Source organism: Dendrobates tinctorius, unplaced genomic scaffold (genome assembly GCF_039654945.1).
Source record: "Dendrobates tinctorius isolate UK_male_01 unplaced genomic scaffold, ASM3965494v1 ptg000205l, whole genome shotgun sequence".
Taxonomy (NCBI): domain Eukaryota; kingdom Metazoa; phylum Chordata; class Amphibia; order Anura; family Dendrobatidae; genus Dendrobates; species Dendrobates tinctorius.
Genome location: NW_027361872.1, coordinates 6,510,815 through 6,533,012, shown reverse-complemented (window position 1 = coordinate 6,533,012; position 22,198 = coordinate 6,510,815).

The following is a 22,198-nucleotide window of genomic DNA, read 5'->3' as shown; positions in this document are numbered from 1 at the left end:
CTCCCTGGCCCTTTGCATAATTTCTTCCTTTTGTCGATAGAAGTGGATTCTGCATATCACATCTCTTGGTTTGTTGGAGTCAGGATTTTTGGGGCCAAGGGACCTATGTGCTCTGTCCATTTCAATATGATCGCCTCCAGGTTTGCCTAGAAGCGAATTAAAGATGTTTTGGATGGCAGGGACCAGGTTTCTATTAGTCACTGTTTCCGGAAGTCCATGGATACGAATATTATTCCTCCGGTTCCTATTTTCGGAGTCTTCCATCATATCAAACACCAGCTGGAATGTCTGGGAGTGATGATCTAGGAGTTCATGTTGGTTATGTAGTTGAGATGCAAGATCCTCCACTTTAGATTCCAAGGTAGTGATTGTACCCTTAAGCTGTGACACTTCCTCTTTAAGTGAGCTAATTTCACCTCTATATACTGCTTCAAGGCGCTGGATATAACCCTCCATGTCAGATTTAGTAGGTATAGCATTCAGCCGGGCATATAGAACCTCATAGCTCATGTCACAGGATGGGAGTCCTCGAGGTGTCTCTGGAGTGATTGAGGATAGCACCATCGGGTCCACAGACTGCATATCTGATATGTCGTGGTTAGGGGACTGTAAATTCTGCATCTCAGTGGTGTTTTACAAATGAGCCAGGGCCCCAGTAGTGGGCTGAGGAGGCAAAGTTACCTCCTGCTGGACTGGGGAGGAAGGGGTTACACTGCTTGCTTCTTCAATTGCGAAATGGCTGCCTCCTCCCTCCTGCTCTCTGAGACCTGCTGCAGACAGTGAATGTTTAAGTGATGAATATGTGGCAAGGGGGGGATGGGAGCCCCCACTCACTTCATGGGGCTGTTGCTTACAAACTTCTCTGGCCTTTCCCGGGGAGAGCCCTGTCAGAAAGAAGGTCTCTGGGGACCCCCGTAGATCTGGGGAGGGTCGGGACATGCCGCTCACCTTTCCCTGCTTATGCTGAGCATTCTCCCCGAGCAATCCATAATGGGTTTCTCCAGTCATAGAATCATAGAATCATAGAATCATAGAATCATAGAGTTGGAAGGGACCTCCTGGGCCATCTGGTCCAACCCCCTGCTCAAAGCAGGATTCGCTAAATCATCCCAGTCAGATGTCTGTCCAGCCTCTGTTTGAAGACTTCCATTGAAGGAGAACTCACCACTTCTCGTGGCAGCCTGTTCCACTCATTGATCACTCTAACTGTCAAAAAGTTTTTTCTAATATCTAATCTGTGTCTCCTCCCCTTCAGTTTCATCCCATTGCTTCTAGTCTTTCCTTGTGCAAATGAGAATAAAGTTGATCCTTCTACAATGTGACAGCCCTTTAGATATTTGTAGACAGCTATTAAGTCTCCTCTCAGTCTTCTCTTTTGCAAACTAAACATTCCCAAATCCTGCAACCTTTCCTCATTAGACAGGGTTTGCAGACCGGTCACCATTCTGGTCGCTCTTTTCTGAACTTGCTCCAGTTTGTTGATGTCTTTTTTAAAATGTGGTGCCCAAAACTGGACACAATATTCCAGATGAGGTCTGACCAAAGAGGAGTAGAGGGAAATAATGACTTCACATGATCTAGACTGTATGCTTCTGTTAATACATCCTAGAATTGCATTTGCCTTTTTTGCTGCTGCATCACACTGTTGACTCATATTCAGTCTGTGATCTATTAGTATACCCAAGTCTTTTTCACATGTGCTGTCACTTAGCCCTATTCCTCCCATTCTATATATGCTTTTTTCATTTTTATTGCCCAGATGTAGTACTTTGCATTTCTCCCTGTTAAAAATCATTCTGTTAGTTGCTGCCCACTTCTCCAGTTTATTTAAATCTTTTTGAATCCTCTCTCTCTCTTCTCTAGTATTAGCTATCCCTCCTAGCTTTGTGTCATCAGCAAATTTAATCAGATTACCCTCAATTCCTTCATCTAAATCGTTGATAAAGATGTTGAACAATACAGGGCCCAGGACAGAGCCCTGTGGTACCCCACTTGAGACATTCTTCCAACTGGATGTGCAGCCATTTACGACCACTCTTTGGGTCCGATCACTAAGCCAGTTATGAATCCACCTAACAGTTGCCTTGTCCATTCCATACTTAGTCATTTTTTCAATAAGGATTTTATGAGAGACTTTGTCAAATGCTTTGCTGAAGTCAAGATATACTATATCTACAGCATTTCCTTGATCCACCCAATCAGTGATACCATCATAGAAGGAAATTAAGTTAGTCTGACATGACTTATTAGTTACAAACCCATGCTGACTCTGTTTAATCACTTCATTCTTATCCAGGTATTGACATACATGTTGTTTAATAATTTGTTCAAAGATCTTTCCTGGTATAGAAGTCAGACTCACCGGCCTATAGTTGCCTGGGTCCACCTTCTTCCCCTTTTTGAAGATAGGAACAACATTTGCTCTTCTCCAGTCTTCTGGCACTTCTCCTGTTCTCCAAGAGTTTTCAAAGATTATGGAGAGGGGTTCAAAAATTTCTTCTGCTATCTCCTTCAGTACTCTGGGGTGTAATTCATCTGGTCCTGGAGACTTGAATTCATTTAGGTTAGCTAAGTGTTTCCTTACTATCTTTCTGTTTATAGATATCCTGGATTCTTCTATTCCCTTAATAGGACAGTGAATAACAGTTGATGTTACATTTCCTTTCTCAGAGAAAACAGATGCAAAATAGGAATTTAAAAGTTCAGCCTTCTCAACATCCTGTCTTACCATTTCATCATTTTCATCCTGTAAAAATCCTATAGCATCTTTGACTTTTCTTTTACTTTTGACATATCCCCAAAATCCTTTATTATTGCTTTTGACATCTCTTGCAAGCCTTAATTCATTTTCAGCTTTAGATAATCTGATTTGTGCCCTGCAAGTTCTGCAAACAGCATTATATTCTTCTTTAGATATGCCTCCCTCTTTCCATTTTATAAACATTTTTTTCTTCCTTTTTAGCATGTGCTTAAGTTCTGTGTTCATCCATCCTGGTTTCCTTAAATGCTTCCTATTCTTCCCTCTTTTTGGAATTGTTAACAACTGTGCTTTGAGAATTTCATTTTTCAAGATTTCCCATCCTTCCTGGACATTTTTGTCTTTAAGGATATCCAGCCATTGGATCCCTCCAATTCTCTTTCTGAAACCCTTAAAATCTGCCTTTCTGAAATCTAACCTTGACGTCTGAGTCTTCACAGGTCTTCCGCCTCTAGTTATCCAAAATTCTAAAATAGCATGGTCGCTACCTCCTAGGGTCCCAGCCACTTTTACCTCCTCAACCATTTCCTCCCTGTTTGTAAGGATTAGATCCAAGGTAGCAGTTCCCCTTGTTTTCTCCCCTACCTTTTGGAAGATAAAGTTGTCAGCAAGAGTTACGGTTGAGGTACGGCTGGTGACTTTTCCAGAGGACTGGCGTCGCTCTGCACTGCTGCGCTCCCCTCCTTTGTCCACAGGAGAGGAGCGGACCCCTCCTGTTTGTCCTGCTTTTAGTGTCGCTCCAGGAGCCATCATGGCCGCACGGGTAGTAGTTTTTCCCGCTCTCCCCGAGGATGCCAGAAAGCGGGTAATATCTCCATTTGTGGTCCCCGTCGGTGGTTCCTGTGATGCCTGGGATCTGAGGCCACCTTTGCCCTTTATTTGGGAAGGTTAATGTGTAAATTAGTGCTAGATTTCAGCTGCAGGGGCTCAGAAACTGAGGAGCTCTCAGAAGGCACGTCCTCCCAGCACCATGTCCAGGCCACGCCCCCTTGGGTTATACATTTAATACAAAAATCATGACTTAAAAAATGTATGCAACTTATCACAGTTGAACATAATTTTTTGTGCTATATAATTTTAGTTTTTTTAAATAATTGTTTTGATGTGGTCGGGGCTGGATTTACATCTGATTTAGTACAGTGTGAATTACAGTCTACGACATTATATCTCATTTTTCCTTCTCACGGAAGCATTTCACAAGTTCCTTATGATGATGTCAGAAGTAAAAGAATATAGATCATTTTACTTCTGAAGACACAAGCCATAGTAGTAGTAGTAGTAGTAGCAGTAGTAGAAGACACAATATATCTGTTTATAACTTCGTTCGTTAAAATGACCATTAATCCATCATATCCAGGCAGAACAGAAGTCTTTTATCTACACAGTGACAAAACTGGGACATGGTAGAATAAACACAATTTCTGCGTTAAGAATTCTAGAAATTCTAGAATGAGATGGATGGCTATTCTCATCTTGATTACTCTAAAGGGAAAGATTACGAGTTAGAGAAATGATTTGGGACTATTTCAGTTCTGTAAGAAAATGAAAAAGTTACTGAACTTCACATCTATCCCAAGAGATTTTCTACTCACTCAGCAATTTAATGATGTTTATACTTATTGTATGTTGTTAACTTAAAAATATATCATATAGGAACTCCCCATGACAAGGCAACAATCGAAACGTACCTTGGGGCAGGTACGTCCTTATGGTTCTGTGTGTAAGGATATCCTCTATGTATTGTCTTTATCTTGATACGATTTTGACAGCCCATGGTTATATGCAGTTTATATGCACCACTTGTTTCTATATGATATATTTTTAAGATAACAACATACCATATGCAAATACACTATTAAATTGCACTTTATAGCTATTAACTGTTGGACATAAACCATATTTTGTATTTAATTTTTATACACAGCCAAACATGGATGCCCTATTTCATGTATTTTCCCTAATGTTTAATGACAATCTTTTTTAATGTCTTTTAATGATATTTAATAAAATTATATTTCAGTATACCTAATGTAGGACACAACTTTTTGTAGATTAAATAGTTGAAATTCTATTGTGCACACAACATTATCTATATACCTTTGGCAAATAGGTTATTATCTCATTTAGAAAATTGTGCCAATATTCAGCAGCAGTCTGCATCAAAAAGAAGAGATGAATTAAATGTTTTAGATAAGAATTAACATTGTGAAGAAAATAGCTGTGCATAAGAGAACATTTACACTAGATGATACGTGGCATTAAATGACTGCTGATCGATTCATATTTGCCGATTGACAGTCATTTAGTAGCCTGTTGAGTCAGGCAGATTGCACAGACAATGATCCATTATTGATCATACTTAAGCTGTGTCACGTGCCCCGTCCTGTGTGACACGGCCCGCAGGCCGGTAACTAATACAACAAGACACAGGGGATAGGGAAACATTTACAATGGTGGGCCCTGCGATAGGGAACGGGGGACGTGGAGACCTCCTGCACAACCTGAGTCAGTGTCCCTAACACTCCTAACGTTCCCTATATAGGCTCCTCACCTGTGGCCGATCAGGATACCTGTCACCCTAGCAAACCATACACCTATTTCTTACTAGGGAGCTGGGTGGTGCAGGCACTGGCCCCACCGCTGTACTAACACCAACATGAGGAAAAGTGACAAACAGGGAAACTCTTAGCTTTGCTCTGATGCACTTGCTCCTGACAACAGAGTCCAACACCTGAGTGCACCTTCCTCCCACCATGTCCAACACCTGGGTGCAGCTTTACAGCAACAGCGTCCAGCACCGAGTGCCGCCTTGGAGCAACAGAGTCCAGCACCTGAGTGCAGCTGTCCAGCAACAGTGTCCAGCACCTGAGTGCAGCTTCCAGCAACAGAGTCCAGCAACTGAGTGCTGCTCTACACCATAGCTGCCACTCCACCAAGCTTTGCAAGAATTCTTCACTGACACCATAGCTGCCACTCCACCATGCTTTACACAAACTCCTCACTGACACCATAGTTGCCACTCCAGGACTCTGACTGAGCTGCCTTGGAATCTCCTCAGCTCTGTCAGCTCTGTCCTTCACCCAGGATGGTTGGAAAAGCCCAACAATATCACAAATGTGAGTGAGCACAGCTGACACACCTTTATTGAGTAAACACACCTGTTAGTGATTCCCATGCAATTACACTAACCACCACCAGGGGGAAAACTATCTCTAAAAACACCTGTGCAATGACCATACTGGCCACCGGGGGCAAAACTTTCTCTAAGCACACCAGTGCAATGACCATACTGGCCACCGGGGGCAAAACTATCTCTCAGCACAAAGCTAGAGAGAGGAAAAAAAAAGGTTACCAGTGCTCTTATCTGATATGATCCCGCATGGATCATAACAGTCTGCTATTGTTCACAGAAGCACATGTCCTGTCATAGGATGATTATCTACCCAAAATAATGATCTTTTTGAAGAGAATCTATCACCAGGTTTTGGCTACTCCACCTAAGATTTGCATGATGTAGATGCAGAGACTCTGATTCCAGTTTACTTGTCTTCTAATGATAATCTACTGCTGATAAAACAGTGGTTTCACAAAAAGTACAAGGTGGGCCATTTATATGGATACACCTAAGTAAAATGGGAATGGTTGGTGATATCAACTTCCTGTTTGCGGCACAATAGTATATGGGAGGGGGAAAACTGAACTTGGCCATTTTGGATCCAACTTTATTTTTTTTAACGGGAAGAGGGTCATGTGACACATCAAACCTATTGAGAATTTCACAAGAAAAACAATGGTGTGCTTGGTTTTAGTGTAACTTTATTATTTCATGAGTTACTTACAAGTTTCTCTTTGTTTACAGCCATTGACATGTCGCAGAAGTTAACACGTGAGGATCGGATAGAAATTGTGTTGATGTCTGGTGAAAGCAGTACCCGGGCCATTGCATCAGATTTCAATGTAAGACACCCTACACAAGAAAACTGTCACCATTCCCATTTTATTTAGGTGTATCCATATAAATTGCCCATCCAAAAAAGTTTGCCTCATCACTGAACATAATGTTCTGTGAAAACTGAGGGTCCTGTTCCAATTTTTGTTTGGCCCATTCTGCAAATTCAGCGCACCGATCTGGGTCACCAAACATTCCCATTTTATTTAGGTGTATCCATATAAATGGCCCACCCTGTACACTAAGTAGCTCAGCAAGTGACACTTCAATGGAATTGTGGTGTCTGTCTGTACATTATGCTGCTGTCAGATTAAGTGGCAAAAACCTGATGACAGCTTCTTTTTAAAGAAGCACTCCCCCACTAATGTGTTTATCGTCTTAATATATTGCAGTCATCATTTTATGTAGCACTGTGGACTTACAATTGCTGATTTTGCAATCTGCCCAGCTAATTCTTCTCTTTTCTCTGCTCTATGTAGAAACGCAAAGTCTTTTTTTTCCCTGCTTGAGTCATTCCCCTCTTCAACTCCTGACTCAGCTGCTCAGCTCCTCTTCCGGCCAGGGACTTTTGCAGTGATAACTTAAGCAGGGAAGAAAAACCTCCTGTTTCTACATTGACCTTAGAAGGATTCAGCTAGTCAGTTTCTAATCATATGACATCATATATCTAATGGAAACAGAAAAAATATGTGGGTAGAAAGGCAAAATGAGTAGTTCTAACACGATCATTGCAATGCAGTATATCAAGAGGTAAAAAACTTTGATGGGAGGAGGAGTGCTTCTTTAACCAAGCCAAAACACCATTCCACCAGAAGAACAACAGCTGAGCCCATTAATCGATTGGATGATCGACGTTCTGTTTACACCGCACAATTATAAAATACTAGTTCCCGATAATTAATAAAACCATATCTTTAATTCGCCACACCCTTGCTTGCTAGCATGGTTTACCAGTAAAACCATTCTCACTCCTCTTTACAATTTAAGATGCACGGAATTTTCTACTGGAACTCCAAAGGAGTGCACAAGTTCTTATTATCTTAATAATTGTCTTTTATAATTGAAGCCAGAAGCCAACAATGGCCCACAGTACAGATGAATTATATCCATACTATCCATCCAGCACGGTGGCTCAGTGGTTACCAATGCAGCCTTGCAGCACTGGAGTCCTGGGTTTGAATCCCACTAAGGACAATATCTGCAAGGAGTTTGTATGGTCTCCCCGGGTTTTCTCCGGGTACTCCGGTTTCCTCCCACATTCCAAAAGACAAACTGATAGGGAAATTAGATTGTGATCTCCATCGGGGACAGTGATGATAACACAGGTCTGCAAAAAAAAAAATTTTCAAGAGCTATTTTGGTTATTCCACGTAATTTTTATGTTTTTGAGTGAGCTGAATCTGAAAATGACCTCTGTTTTGTCATAGGACATCACGTTTTCTTACAATTTAACTATGTTAAATTAGACAATACCTCAAAATAAATGAAAATAGACTCATAAAATTAATTTTTTATTACAAATGTTTCATGAAAATCATTTTTTTAACTGCAATGAGCTCACTAACACACACTAAAATTGATCCCTCTTCCCTGTGAGGCTTCTCTTGGTACATTTACGCTTGTGAGTAGCATCTGTAATGTCTCTCTGAAGTGTCCAACAGTAGTCTGCCATCATTGTAATGCTCCATCTTCCCTGGTATCTTCTTTCCATCTCTTTAATGTCCTGGTGGAATCGTTCACCTTGCTCTTCACTCACAGCTCCCAAATTTTCAGGAAAGTTGCCAAGGTGGGAATGGAGGAAATGCACTTTCAAACTCATCAGACAACCTAAAGCTTGAAATGCTTTCAGCATTCGTCCAATGATTTTTTTGTAGTCAGGGTCTTTGTTATTGCCTAAAAATTTCTCTACGACCTCTTTAAATGCAATCCACCCTTCTTTTTGAGGATGCGTCATGGTATTAATAAACTCTTGATCAGCTATAAGCCTTCTAATGTCTGGTCCAACGAACACACCTTCCTTCAATTTTGCCTCCGAGAGGCCAGGAAACTTGGTGACCAAGTATTTGAAGCATTCTCCATCTTTTTGAAGTGATTTTATGAATTGCTTCATCAATCCCAATTTGATGTGGAGAGGTGGTTGAAGAACTTTATGGGGAGGAACCAAAGTTTCTCGGAGGACATTTTTTTCACCAACTGTGAGCACCCTCAGCTGCCAATTCTTCTTGGTCCAGTGATTTTGTTGGTCTCGACTGTCCCATAGACACAGAAAACAAGGGTATTTGGTATACCCAGCTTGTTGCCCAAGCAGCATGCACAAGACTTTCAGATCCCCGCACACTTGCCAACCGTGGTCTTCATATTTAAGTTTACGAAGAACCAATTCCAAGTTCTCGTAGGTTTCCTTGAGGTGTACGGAATGACCTACAGGGATTGGAAGCATAAAAACCACCATTGTGGAGTAAAACTGCTTTGAGACTTCTTTTTGAAGAATCTATAAAAAGACGCCATTGCGCTGAATCATATTGGATTTTGAATTGACCCATCAAACCTTCGACATCGATGCAATAAGCCAACTTATCTTCCTGGGCAAAGTAAGGAACGAACTTGTCTTCACAATGTCTGAACCATGAAAAAGACACTCCAGGGAACAATAAATTCTTGCTTTTGAGCCTTGATCCGAGTAACTCAGCGGCATCTTTGGGAAGATTCAAGTCTCTTACCAAATCATTAATCTCCTCCTGGGAAAACAATTTTGGTCTTGTATCATCATCAAAGTCAGAACTTGATTCATCATCTGGTTCAGGTGTGACTCCACCTTCATCAGAGCTATTTATCTCTTCCAAGGTAGCAGGGGCCTTGGGTACTGCTATATCTGTGCCATGGGGGATGGGACGAATTGTTGAGTGAATATTGGGGTATGAAATGGAATGCTTCCATTTTGAATTATACCCTTTCACATTGCATGAACAAAAGTAACAATCGTCACTATGGTTTTTTTGCTCTCGCCATACCATAGGAATCCCATAACGGAAAGCTTTTTTCTTAAGGTACTGTCACACTAAGCGATATCGCTAGCAATATCGCTATAACTTGTGACGTTATAGCGATATTGCTAGCGACATCACTGTGTCTGATACTTACCTACAACCCGCTCCCCCGCTGGTTATCGCTGATCGCGCGAGAATGTTCAGGACCGCTTCTCGTCGTCAGCTTCCTGTGGCGCTTCCTGTGGAGAGACGAGCGACAAGCGTGGAGCCGGGCGGGAGGACGCAGGATCGCCTAGTGTGACAGGTAAGTAGCGACCCCCGTCCCCAGCGATGTCGCTGGTGAGATCTGCCTGTGTGGCAGCTCACTAGCGACCACTTAGCGATGTACCAGCGATCCTGACCGTGTCATATCGCTGGTCGGGATTGCTGGTACATCGCTAAGTGTGACAGTACCTTTACCCTTGAACCAATTTCGGAGGTCCTTAACACACCGTTGACACACTTTATGAGGCGCCCAAGCTGTATCTTGATCTCCAAGCTTTAATCCGAAATATACTTTTTTCACAAAGTCTGTAATATTCAGCTGTTGCTTCAACACTGTATATTCACCACAAATGTAACAGAAACTGTCAGGCAAATTAATACACTTCTGCTGAGCCATAATGCTAATTTTGGGAAACACGGTTGAATATGACGAGCTAACACGAACTGAGATTAAAAAGTGTGAACAGGCGAGAACCAAGATAAAACAATTGAAACAAGCTCGAGCATGTCAGAGCCAGCTCGTTCAGCTTGCAACATGTTGATGCTGGTTTCATTAGCTCACTCTGCAAGTTCTTTTCTTTTAAAGTTATATTTTTTTGGCATTGTATATCTTCAATGCATTGATGTGAATTAATTAATAGTAATTTTGACTTTCAAAACCCTAAGATAAAAAGAAAACAAAAATTGGGAAAAATTTACTACATTTGAAGAGAATTTTGCATTTTGCGGCAAATCCTGACGTCCAGGATTTTTTTTCAATATTTTTTTCGTTTTCAGCACACCAAAATACATGGAAATTAGATGAAAATAATCAAACAGCTTTTTAGTCGCAGACCTGTGTAATGTGTGCAAACTGTAAAGCGCTGCGGAATATGTTAGCGCTATATAAAAAAATAAAAAATAAAGATTATTATACTGATATCACTCCGATATGTTGATATCACAGGGAGAGAAAATAGCTCGTTTCTTATCCTAATAGTGTTTAATATAAACTAAATCTTTCTAATGCTAAATCTATTTTTTTTTACATGCACCCTTTGAATTAAATGCAACAGCCTCAAATGATTCTTTTATAGACTTGCTGCTTCTTCCAGGTAAATGTATTCATTTTTTACATTAAAAAAATTAAATTTATGAATAGTTATGATAAGTTAACCCCTTTTAATATAATTCTTACTTTGTGTAAAGAGAAAGCCATAAAAATGGTGTAGCAATTTTAAAAAATACATAGAGAAATATACTTTTAACCCGTTCACGGCCAGAGCTACAGCATCTCCATTTTTGCATTTTCATTTCTTGCTCCCGTTCTTCAAAGAGCCATAACTTTTTTATTTTTTGGTCAGTATGGCTATTTTAGGCTTGGTTTTTGCAGGATAAGTTGTACTTTTAAAATACACCAATGGTTTTAATATATCGTGTACTGGACAATGGTACAAAATTCCAAGTGCAGTGAAATTGCAAAAAAAGTGCAATTCCAAAGTTGTTTTTTTTTTTTTTTTTTTTAGCATGTTCACTAAATGCTGAAACTGATCACACATTATGATTCTCCAGGTCATTATGCGTTCATAGACACCAAACATGTCTAGGTTCTTTTTATTTAAGTGGTGAAAAAAATATCCGAAGTTTGTTTAAAAAAAAAAAAAAAGAGTGCCATTTTCTGATACCTGTAGCGCCTCCATTTATCATGATCTCGGGTTGGGTGAGGGCTTATTTTTTGCGCACCAAGCTGACATTTTTATTGATACCAGCTTAATGTAAATATCATTTTTCAATTGACCGTTATTGCAATGTAATGGTGACCAAAAAAACTTAATTCTGCCGTTTTTAATTTTTCTCGTTACACTGTTTAATATCGGGTTAATTCTATTTTTTTTGATAGATCAGGTGATTGCGAACATGGCGATAACAAACGTGTATTTTTTTATTGTTTTCTTTTGAATGTGGCGAAAGGGGGTGATTTGAGCTTTTATTTTTTATATTTTAATATTTATAAAACTTTTTTTTTTTACTTTTTACAATCTTCAATAATCTCCATAGGAGACAAGAAGCTGCACTACTTTGATCGCCTGTGTGGAGCAGAAATGCTCACTTGCTATGAGTGCCGACCACTGGCTTCAGATCTCTGGGTGTCATGCCAACCCATTGATGACCTGCGATCATGTGACGGGGTGACCGATGGGCAGGATTTACAATGCTCTTACGGTAAATGTGAGCTAAATGCCGCTGTCAGAAATTGACAGCGGCATTTACCTAGTTAACAGCCGTGGGTGGATCGCAATTCCACCCATGGCTGTTGTGGGCACATGTCACCTGTATATATCAGCTGTCATGTGCCTGGAAAGGTGCAAACAGGGGGAGTCCAACATCGGCATACTATTACGCCCGATGTCAGAAAGGGGTTAATGTGTTTTTTTCTTTTTTGTTTCTCTGAAAATATACTTGAAATATTTATTTAAACTTGTCCTAGATCATGATCCTAAAATGTAATCATGTTCTGCATCTACAATGTGGATTTTTCAAAAAATGAAAATGACAACATGCACCTGTGTATTTAGCCAGGAAAGTGATGTTGTTTGTATATAAACCAGACGCTGCATGTGTCCTTCAACTCATGCAGGGTCCACATTATTATATGTTTGCTGCTAATGTACATTTTCATTCGGTGCGAACACACATTTGTAATAGTAGCACAGGCTAATCATAAGCTGAACACTTGGAAGAAAGCAATATTTCATAATTGCAGAAAAAAAACAGTGCAATAAGAATTCTTAAGCCACCTCTTCTTCTTTGTAGTTTTCAGTCATTTCAGAGTCTTTACTTATTGACAAATTATTTCATATTTCCAAGATTTATCATGATGACTTCTAGGCTGTCTATAGGCATACATTACTCAATTCTCCATGATCATGTACCTTTCAGCTGCCGTCTTTTCGTACTTCTAATTTCCACGCAGATAAGATGGAGTTTGGCTTTTGCCCTTAACACTTCTCAGAAACAGCTCCCACTAAAGTGGCTAATGATTTCATTAGAAATAATACATGGTCCATTACTCCTTATTAATTTTCGTTGACCTATATTGCATCAGCAGCTTATGCCGAGCTGATCATCAAACATTGTGATGCAAATCTTTTTATTTTAATTTGTTGGAGGGGGGAGCTTGGATATCTTTTCGTATATACATTCAAGACTAAATTCACACATGTAAATTACATTAGGAGAGAAATTTGAAATTGATCAAGCTACATAGAGGCTCCAATGTATACAACTAACTGTATGCTATAATATATGACATTGACTCACATAAACACACAGAAAACTATATGCTGTGTATATAGTTGTATTAAAAAGAAAGCATCATCAGTTGAGGCAAAAAAGTGTACATGAGTAGGGATACCCCGAGCATGGACTTTTTCCCTGAAGTCTGGTGTACTGTTTGGGTGTGGATGCTTAATAAATTTTTTTTTAAAAGCAGCAGCTCAGGCAATCAACAAGATTTACCTAAATGCATCTGCACTAATACAGGGTGCAGCGGACCCAAGTAAAATGGCAGCTGCACAGGTGCATAAATACTGTCAGGAACACCGCATTGCACTTGCTCACTGAGCCAGTGCGCGTGTCCTGAGTAAGACTACCTGTGCTCAGAGATACCTGTGGAGCGGGCAGCAGCAGAGAAGATGCGTGCTTCAGACCCACAGGACCTGAAGCATGTGACTGCTGGGGGCGTGGCCTAAACTCCCGAGAGTTAGGAGCTGCAGGAAAACTCCTAGAATGGTAACTACGGAACAAAGTTACTAATAGGCATAGACAGGGAAATAAACCAGATCAGGCCGGGGTCAAAGCACGAGCTAGCATGACAATTACCAAAGGGCAAGACAGAATGGATAGTCAAGACGTAGCCAAGAAGTCAGAAACCAGAGAAGCAGATATACAGTACAGAATCAACAGGCAAACTCACAGCGGGGGACAGAAGCTGATCAGAACCATATAAGCAAGCTATAAGACAACGAACAGGAACACAGGGGTCACAACACTCGGCCAAAGGCAAAAGTATAACTGACAGGGATTGGAGTATCTCAGAGCAATAAAAAGCTCTGCCTGAACCAAAGAGAGGCCACAATAATTAACCCCAGGTGTGCAGGTCAAAGCCTGCACTGAGCTCAAGACATTAACCCCTGACGTGCAGGTCAAAACCTGCACCGGGATCATGACAAATACCAAATGAAACAGCCAGCCTACAATCAGGGATTGGCCGTGTGGTACACCATTGCAGAAGAGATAATCCGCATGTGGCAGTGTTCACACAGGGAATGCAGGGCTTCGGGTTCACATCCTCTTAGTAACACTACGTATATAGGGGGCTGCCCAGTGCCAACTAGAATGCATCCCTTGTGAACAGAGGCCACAAGTTTGCAGAACCATTTGGGCCCAACTGCACCCTGAAAGAAATATAAAAAGTGCACAAAAAACATATCAATATATGTAAGGTATTGGTTGATATTAAGGCCTTAATACGGAAGCTGGCAAACTGCGTCAAAGTTCCTTACACTTGCCAGTCCTACTCTAACATGAAAACCTCAAAAAGAGGAAAAAATCCTCCAAAAAATTCAGATACAAGAGACTTGCGGTGGATCCTGCGTCTGGAGGCACGTTTGCCCCTGCTCCATACCATACTAAGCTTACCAGCCCAGTCTGAGGACAGTTTGTCTCTATACACAGCACATGGAGCTACTTTATAGGTTCACATCCTATTGCAAGAAATCTATTATAACCACGTAACTGAAGAAGGTCATTAGTTGACCGAAAAGTTTTACCTTCATACTACAATAAAGCTCCTTTGATTACACTTAAGTTGAGTGCTAAGTTTATACCTACAGTGGGGCAAAAAAGTATTTAGTCAGTCAGCAATAGAGCAAGTTCCACCACCTAAAAAGATGAGAGGCGTCTGTAATTTACATCATAGGTAGACCTCAACTATGGGAGACAAACTGAGAAAAAAAAATCCAGAAAATCACATTGTCTGTTTTTTTTTCCTTTTATTTGCATATTATGGTGGAAAATAAGTATTTGGTCAGAAACAAAATTTCATCTCAATACTTTGTGATATATCCTTTGTTGGCAATGACAGAGGTCAAACGTTTTCTGTAAGTCTTCACAAGGTTGCCACACACTGTTGTTGGTATGTTGGCCCATTCCTCCATGCAGATCTCCTCTAGAGCAGTGATGTTTTTGGCTTTTCGCTTGGCAACACGGACTTTCAACTCCCTCCAAAGGTTTTCTATAGGGTTGAGATCTGGAGACTGGCTAGGCCACTCCAGGACCTTGAAATGCTTCTTACGAAGCCACTCCTTCGTTGCCCTGGTGGTGTGCTTTGGATCATTGTCATGTTGAAAGACCCAGCCACGTTTCATCATCAATGCCCTTGCTGATGGAAGGAGGTTTGCACTCAAAATCTCACGATACATGGCCCCATTCATTCTTTCATGTACCCGGATCAGTCGTCCTGGCCCCTTTGCAGAGAAACAGCCCCAAAGCATGATGTTTCCACCACCATGCTTTACAGTAGGTATGGTGTTTGATGGATGCAACTCAGTATTCTTTTTTCCTCCAAACACGACAAGTTGTGTTTCTACCAAACAGTTCCAGTTTGGTTTCATCAGACCATAGGACATTCTCCCAAAACTCCTCTGGATCATCCAAATGCTCTCTAGCAAACTTCAGACGGGCCCGGACATGTACAGGCTTAAGCAGTGGGACACGTCTGGCACTGCAGGATCTGAGTCCATGGTGGCGTAGTGTGTTACTTATGGTAGGCCTTGTTACATTGGTCCCAGCTCTCTGCAGTTCATTCACTAGGTCCCCCCGCGTGGTTCTGGGATTTTTGCTCACCGTTCTTGTGATCATTCTGACCCCACGGGGTGGGATTTTGCGTGGAGCACCAGATCGAGGGAGATTATCAGTGGTCTTGTATGTCTTCCATTTTCTAATTATTGCTCCCACAGTTGATTTCTTCACTCCAAGCTGGTTGGCTATTGCAGATTCAGTCTTCCCAGCCTGGTGCAGAGCTACAATTTTGTTTCTGGTGTCCTTTGACAGCTCTTTGGTCTTCACCATAGTGGAGTTTGGAGTCAGACTGTTTGAGGGTGTGCACAGGTGTCTTTTTATACTGATAACAAGTTTAAACAGGTGCCATTACTACAGGTAATGAGTGGAGGAAAGAGGAGACTCTTAAAGAAGAAGTTACAGGTCTGTGAGAGCCAGAAATCTTGATTGCTTGTTTCTGACCAAATACTTATTTTCCACCATAATATGCAAATAAAAGGAAAAAAAAACAGACAATGTGATTTTCTGGATTTTTTTTCTCAGTTTGTCTCCCATAGTTGAGGTCTACCTATGATGTAAATTACAGACGCCTCTCATCTTTTTAAGTGGTGGAACTTGCACTATTGCTGACTGACTAAATACTTTTTTGCCCCACTGTATTATCTATATGGTTTGGGAACCTAACTTCAGCACCAACCTCTAGTTGTGCTCACGGTGTTTAGTTTTAAGTATTGGAAAGCTGTGACTAGCTGCAAAAAAGCCTCTGTGTGAGTACTCTGTGCCCCTGCTTTTGGGAGTATTGTGCCAAAAAGCATCTGTGTCTACTCTACACCCTCACATGTGGGCGTACTGTGTCTTTAAGCCTCTTTGTGTACTCTACACCCCTGCTTGTGGGAGTACTGTGCCTCAAAACCATTGTGTCTATTCTGCTCCCCTGCTTGTGGGAGTACTGTGCCACAAAACCATTGTGTCTATTCTGCACCCACACCTGTAGAAGTACTGGGCCTTTAAGCCTCTTTGTGTACTCTGCACCCCTGCCTGTTTGAGTACTGTGTCTTTAAACCTCTCTGTGTACTCTGCACTCCTGTCTGTGGGAGTACTGTGTGAAGAAGCCTCTGTGTCTACTTTGCACCCCTGCCTGTGGGAGTACTGTGCCAAAAAAACCTTTGAGTCTACTCTGCACCCTCGCGTGTGGGAGTAGTATGTCAAAAAGCCTTTGTTTCTATCCTGCACCCTAGCCTGTGGGAGTACTATGTCAAAAAGCCTTTGTGTCTACTCTGCACCCCTGACTGTGGAAGTACTGATCAAAAAAAATTTGTGTCTGCTCTGAGCCCCTTCCTGTGGGATTACTGTGCCAAAAGACCTCTGTGTGTGCTCTGCACCCCTGGCTGTCTTAGTACTGTGACAAAAAGCATTTGTCTCTATTCAGCATCCCTGCCTGTGGGAGTACTGTGCCAAAAATCCTCTGTGTACTCTGCATCCATGTCTGTACCAGTAGTGTGCCTTAAAATAATTATTCTAAGTAGCCGTATGTGTGCAAATTGTGTGTCTAATATATAATTGTACTTTGCCACTGTGTCTGTATGAATAGTATACCTAAAAAATAATTATACTCTACTGTTATGTCTATATGAGTTGTGGGCCTAAAAATAGTTATACTCTGCACCCATGTTTGTGAGAGTACTATGCGTAAAAACTAATTTTTCAACAATGAAATTGGGTCTGTGGGAATACTGTGCCAAAAAATATGTGTATGTACTCTGCATGTGTCTATGTGGTAGTACTCTGAGAAAAGTCTTCGTGGGAGTACTCTGAAAAAAAAAGCCTCTGGGGTGTACTCTGCACAGCATCCTCTGTGGGGTTACTCAGTAAAACAAAATCCTACAAAGAAGATGACATACCAAAAGTAAAAATTGTTTTTATATATGAAAATGGATACCAATACTAAACTAAAATCCAATAAAAATATCCATAAAAAAACACAATCCTTATATTAATATCAATATTTTTATTAAAAATAAGCCAAAAAACACAAAATCTCAATTTCACAGAATAAAAACAATATTTTATTGATAATAATTAAAATCAAGCAAGACAAACCAGATGGACATAAATAACTGGCTAATAAATCAATATAGGGGGTAAACTGCAAGAATAAATAATATTAAAAAATAATTATTTATATGAATTTTATATCCATAGAAAGTAATAATAAATCTATGGCAAGTGATATAAAATACACCAGTGAATGATTTATAATTAGTGAAAATACAAAAATATATTCAATTAATAACAATACACATAATAGATGTATAGTATAAATATCAATTAATTAATATAAGTAATAAAAAGTGCAGCAATATATAAATTATAAATAATAATCAATTGATAATAATAATAAATATATATAAATATATAAAGTGCATAATGTGATCTCTACATAGCCATAGAATTGTAGCCATTAATTTCAAATAGTGAAAGACTCCATATTGCAGATCCCGCAATGATAATGAATAGTACAATAGCCAATGGTGAAGAAAGTGTTACCGACCAGAGCTGGAGCCGTTCTGCCCCCGCACACCACTCCAACACACGTTTTGCTTTCCTGCTTCGTCAGGGAGTCATAGATTTATTATTATTTTTTATGGATATGAAATTCAAATAAATAATTATGTTTTAATATTACCATATTTTTCGGACCATAAGACGCACTTTTTTCCCAAAAAATTTTTGGGGAAAGTGGGGGGTGTGTCTTATGGTCGCAATATACTTACATCCGTCCATGGCTGGTGGCTGGTGCGGGTGCCGCGTGGCTCTGTGGTGCAGTGGTGGCAGCGGACTGTGCTCTTGTGCAGGGGTAGTGGCTCTCTGTGCTCCGTGTGGGGCTCCGCCAGCATTTCCTCGAAGCCCAGAGGCCCCCACACATCCATTGCCGGTTGCTGCCATGTTGCGGTGGCCTCCAGGAACATGGACGCCGGGAAGATGGCCGCCGGTCCGGGGACAGCGCATGCGCAGGTTCAGATCTCGTCACGAGATCTCGGGAGACGAGATCTCGTTGCCGAGATTTGAATCTCGTCTCCCAAGATCTCGGGACGAGATCTGAACCTGAGCATGCGCCGTCCCCGGACTGGCGGCCACCTTCCCGGCGTCCATGTTCCCGGAGGCCACCGCAATATGGCAGCAGCCAGCAACGGATGTGCGGGGGCCTCCGGGCTTCAAGGAAATGCCGGCGGAGCCGCTGCCCCTGCACCGGAGCACAGCCCGCCGCCACTCTCACCCCACATAGCCCACCTGCCCCAGCCCAGCACAGCTGCAACAGCCCAGCACAGCCTATCTGCCCCAGCACAGCCCACCTATCCCAGCACAGCTGCCCCAGCACAGCCCACCTGCCCCAGCACAGCCCACCTTCCCCAGCCCAGCACAGCCCACCTGCCCCAGCCCAGCACAGCTGCCCCAGTCAAGCATAGCCCACTTGCCCAAGCACAGCCCAGCTGCTCCAGCACAGCCCAGCTGCCCCAGCACAACCAACCTGCCCCAGCACAGAGCTGCCGCCACCGCACCAGCCTGGAGCACTGAATGACCCCTGTGACCACTCCTCCACCTGTGCCAGATCCCTTCCCAGGTAAGCTGAATTCGGACTGTAAGACGGACCCCCATTTGACACATTATTATTTTTTTCCCTATTTTCCTTCTGAAAATTGGGGTGAGTCTTATGGTCCGGTGCGTCTTAAGTCCGAAAAATACGGTATTTATTTTTTCAGTTTACACCCTATATTTTTTTTTAGCCAGTTATTTATGTCCATCTGGTTTTTGTCTTGCTCCCGCACACACAGTGGTTGTTGATTTTAATTATTATCAATAAAATATTATTTTTATTCTGTGAAATTGAGATTTTGTGATTTTTGGCTTATTTTTTAATAAAAATATTGGTTTTAATATATGGATTGTGTTTTTTATTGATATTTTTATTGGATTTTACTCGGTAAAACAGTCTGTGTGGATGTACTCTGCAAAATGCTCTCATTTATTTTTGTTTTTATCGTAATTTGGGGAGGCCTCAATACATTGTGAATGGAAAGTAAAACAAACAAACTGTGGTGGAGTCTAACAAAGGCTGGGTGCTGCTGGCATACTTCTCTAGTCAGCGAAACATATAGACAAGTCATGTGGGATCCACACCTTGTTCATTTCATGAATGTGAGCTTGCCTACATTGGCTGTGGACGGGCGGATCAACACATGAGTGTTATCACACCTCATGCCAAATTAAACACCCTTTCCAACAGTACACTTGCCTCACGGAAGGCCAGCACATTCAAGGGCAAGAAAAAAGCAAGCTCAGGCCATGTGTCCAATTTGGAGTTCCAGAAGTTAACTGGGCCAGATCCATGATTCAGTAAGTGGAGGCTTGTGGACACATACTCATGCACCATCTTGTTGAAATTGTCATGCTTATGGATTTGATCCCTTGAGTTTTTATTTTGTGGTCAACTTCTCTGTCTGCCAAGTAACAGGAGACACACCTTTTCTCTAGGTGTTTGCGTTCTGTTTCCAGGCTGCAGTTTGTCTAGATAAACACAGGTGTTTTCATTTTGTCCACCTATTATCTTTTGGAATCAGCTTTATTTTCTGTTTAGATGTTCTGACATCGTATTGATGTTCGAAGCCAGTCTGTAAGCTTTCACCTTTGATTTTTGCCCCGTTCTTTCTTTGCTATACTTTACACCTCTCTTCTGTTTATCTTTAGAAAGTAGGCTGTATGTTTGCTAAGACAAATTGTTTTATTCTTTGTTTGGTATTTAGTTATTTACTTTACTCATTCTGAGTTCTTTCCTTTGTTCTCTTCTTGAAGATAATTCAGATTCAGCTCTGCCCTCCTGTTGTTAAGGAGAAATGTGAAGTAACTTAACAGCAGTCAGAGTTACCATCTAATAGTTCTTTAGTTATGGTTATCTCTGTACCCATAGGTCCCACTAGAGACTACAGTATCAGGATATCTAGTCTGTACAGTAACAAGCAAAGTCAGTTGCAATTTTTAGTGTCTAATTCTATTAATCCAGAATAAGTTGCTACACAACATAAGCAAAACGCTGCCTCCTGCTAATACGACCTTATCAGATGGTGGTGCTGGATGTTGAGACATGCTAAGGAAGGTTTTTCATATTTCTGCCATGATAACCCTCCTTTCTGAGATGGTTCAGGTGTCCCAGCTGTGTTGACGACTTCCTGCTCCTCTGCCTTGTGCTTCCGCTGATCCCCAGCTGTCAGGTGAGAACACCGCCAGTAGTGCATCTACCAGCATGTGCTTGTAATCTTGCAATAGAGTAAGGATGGCACATTGTATTTGTAGTGGGGATCCAGCAGGGTGGCCACCCAGTAATCAGCACTTGAAATAGTCTGGGCAACTTGGGTGTCGTTACACAAGCCCAGCAGCATGTATTTCCTCATGTATGCCCGTCTGCCCAGAGGCAACAAGCTGTCCTCAGTGGAAGATGTATCATCTGGTTCCTCTGAATCATCTGTATACCCCTATCCATGCTCCAGTAATACCTGTCAGCTAATTTGAGTGCCACCATGCCGTGAACACAGTTGTTCCTCATGCTACTCCTCCTCCTTCTCTAAAACTGTCCCCAGCCTGGACAGTTGTGTAGCTAACTGTTATTGGTACAGGAGCCCATCCTCTAAGCCATGTGTGGACCACTGGCCTGATAATGATGTGAATGGTCCCTGGTCCTCCTCCTCTTCGTCCTGTGTCATCATCTCATCCATCACTGACTGAAGCTTTTTTCTAGGAGGCATAGAAGTGGAATAATAACGCTGATGATGGCATCATCAACGCTGGCCATATTATTGGAGCGATTGAAGCAGCGCAGCATGGCATACTTCCTGCATGGAGGCTCACTTGTTGGTCTTGAAGTGGTGTTGTTTCGCAGAGTGACTTACCTGTGCGTGCTGCAGCTGAAATGCCAGTATCGCCTGCTGCTGCTGTTCACACAGTCTCTCCAGCAAGTGCAACCTTGTGGGTACGTTGCATATGAGGTGGTTAGTGGAAAGGTAGACATGAAGTTGACAGGTGAGCAGCAGCAGGGTGAGAATGCCGAAAGCTCACACAGACAGCCCACACTTTCAGCAGCCATATCTGTCTGTTTTAGGAAGCTCTGCACCACCAAAGTCAGCACGCACCAGGCAAGGGATATATGTCAAACTGACTAGGCCCAGTGCTGCTATGAGATTCATCTGTCTGTTCTTGATCCCCATCCACAGCTCCTGTGCAGTGTGGGATTTTTCCCACAAACAGATGAGTTTCAGAACAGCCTGCTGTCATTTCCCCAGTGGTTGGCATCAGTGCACTTAATCTCTTCCACATGTGTGTCAGGACCCGGTAGATGGCCCACATATTCACATCCAGCAGAGTCATCAA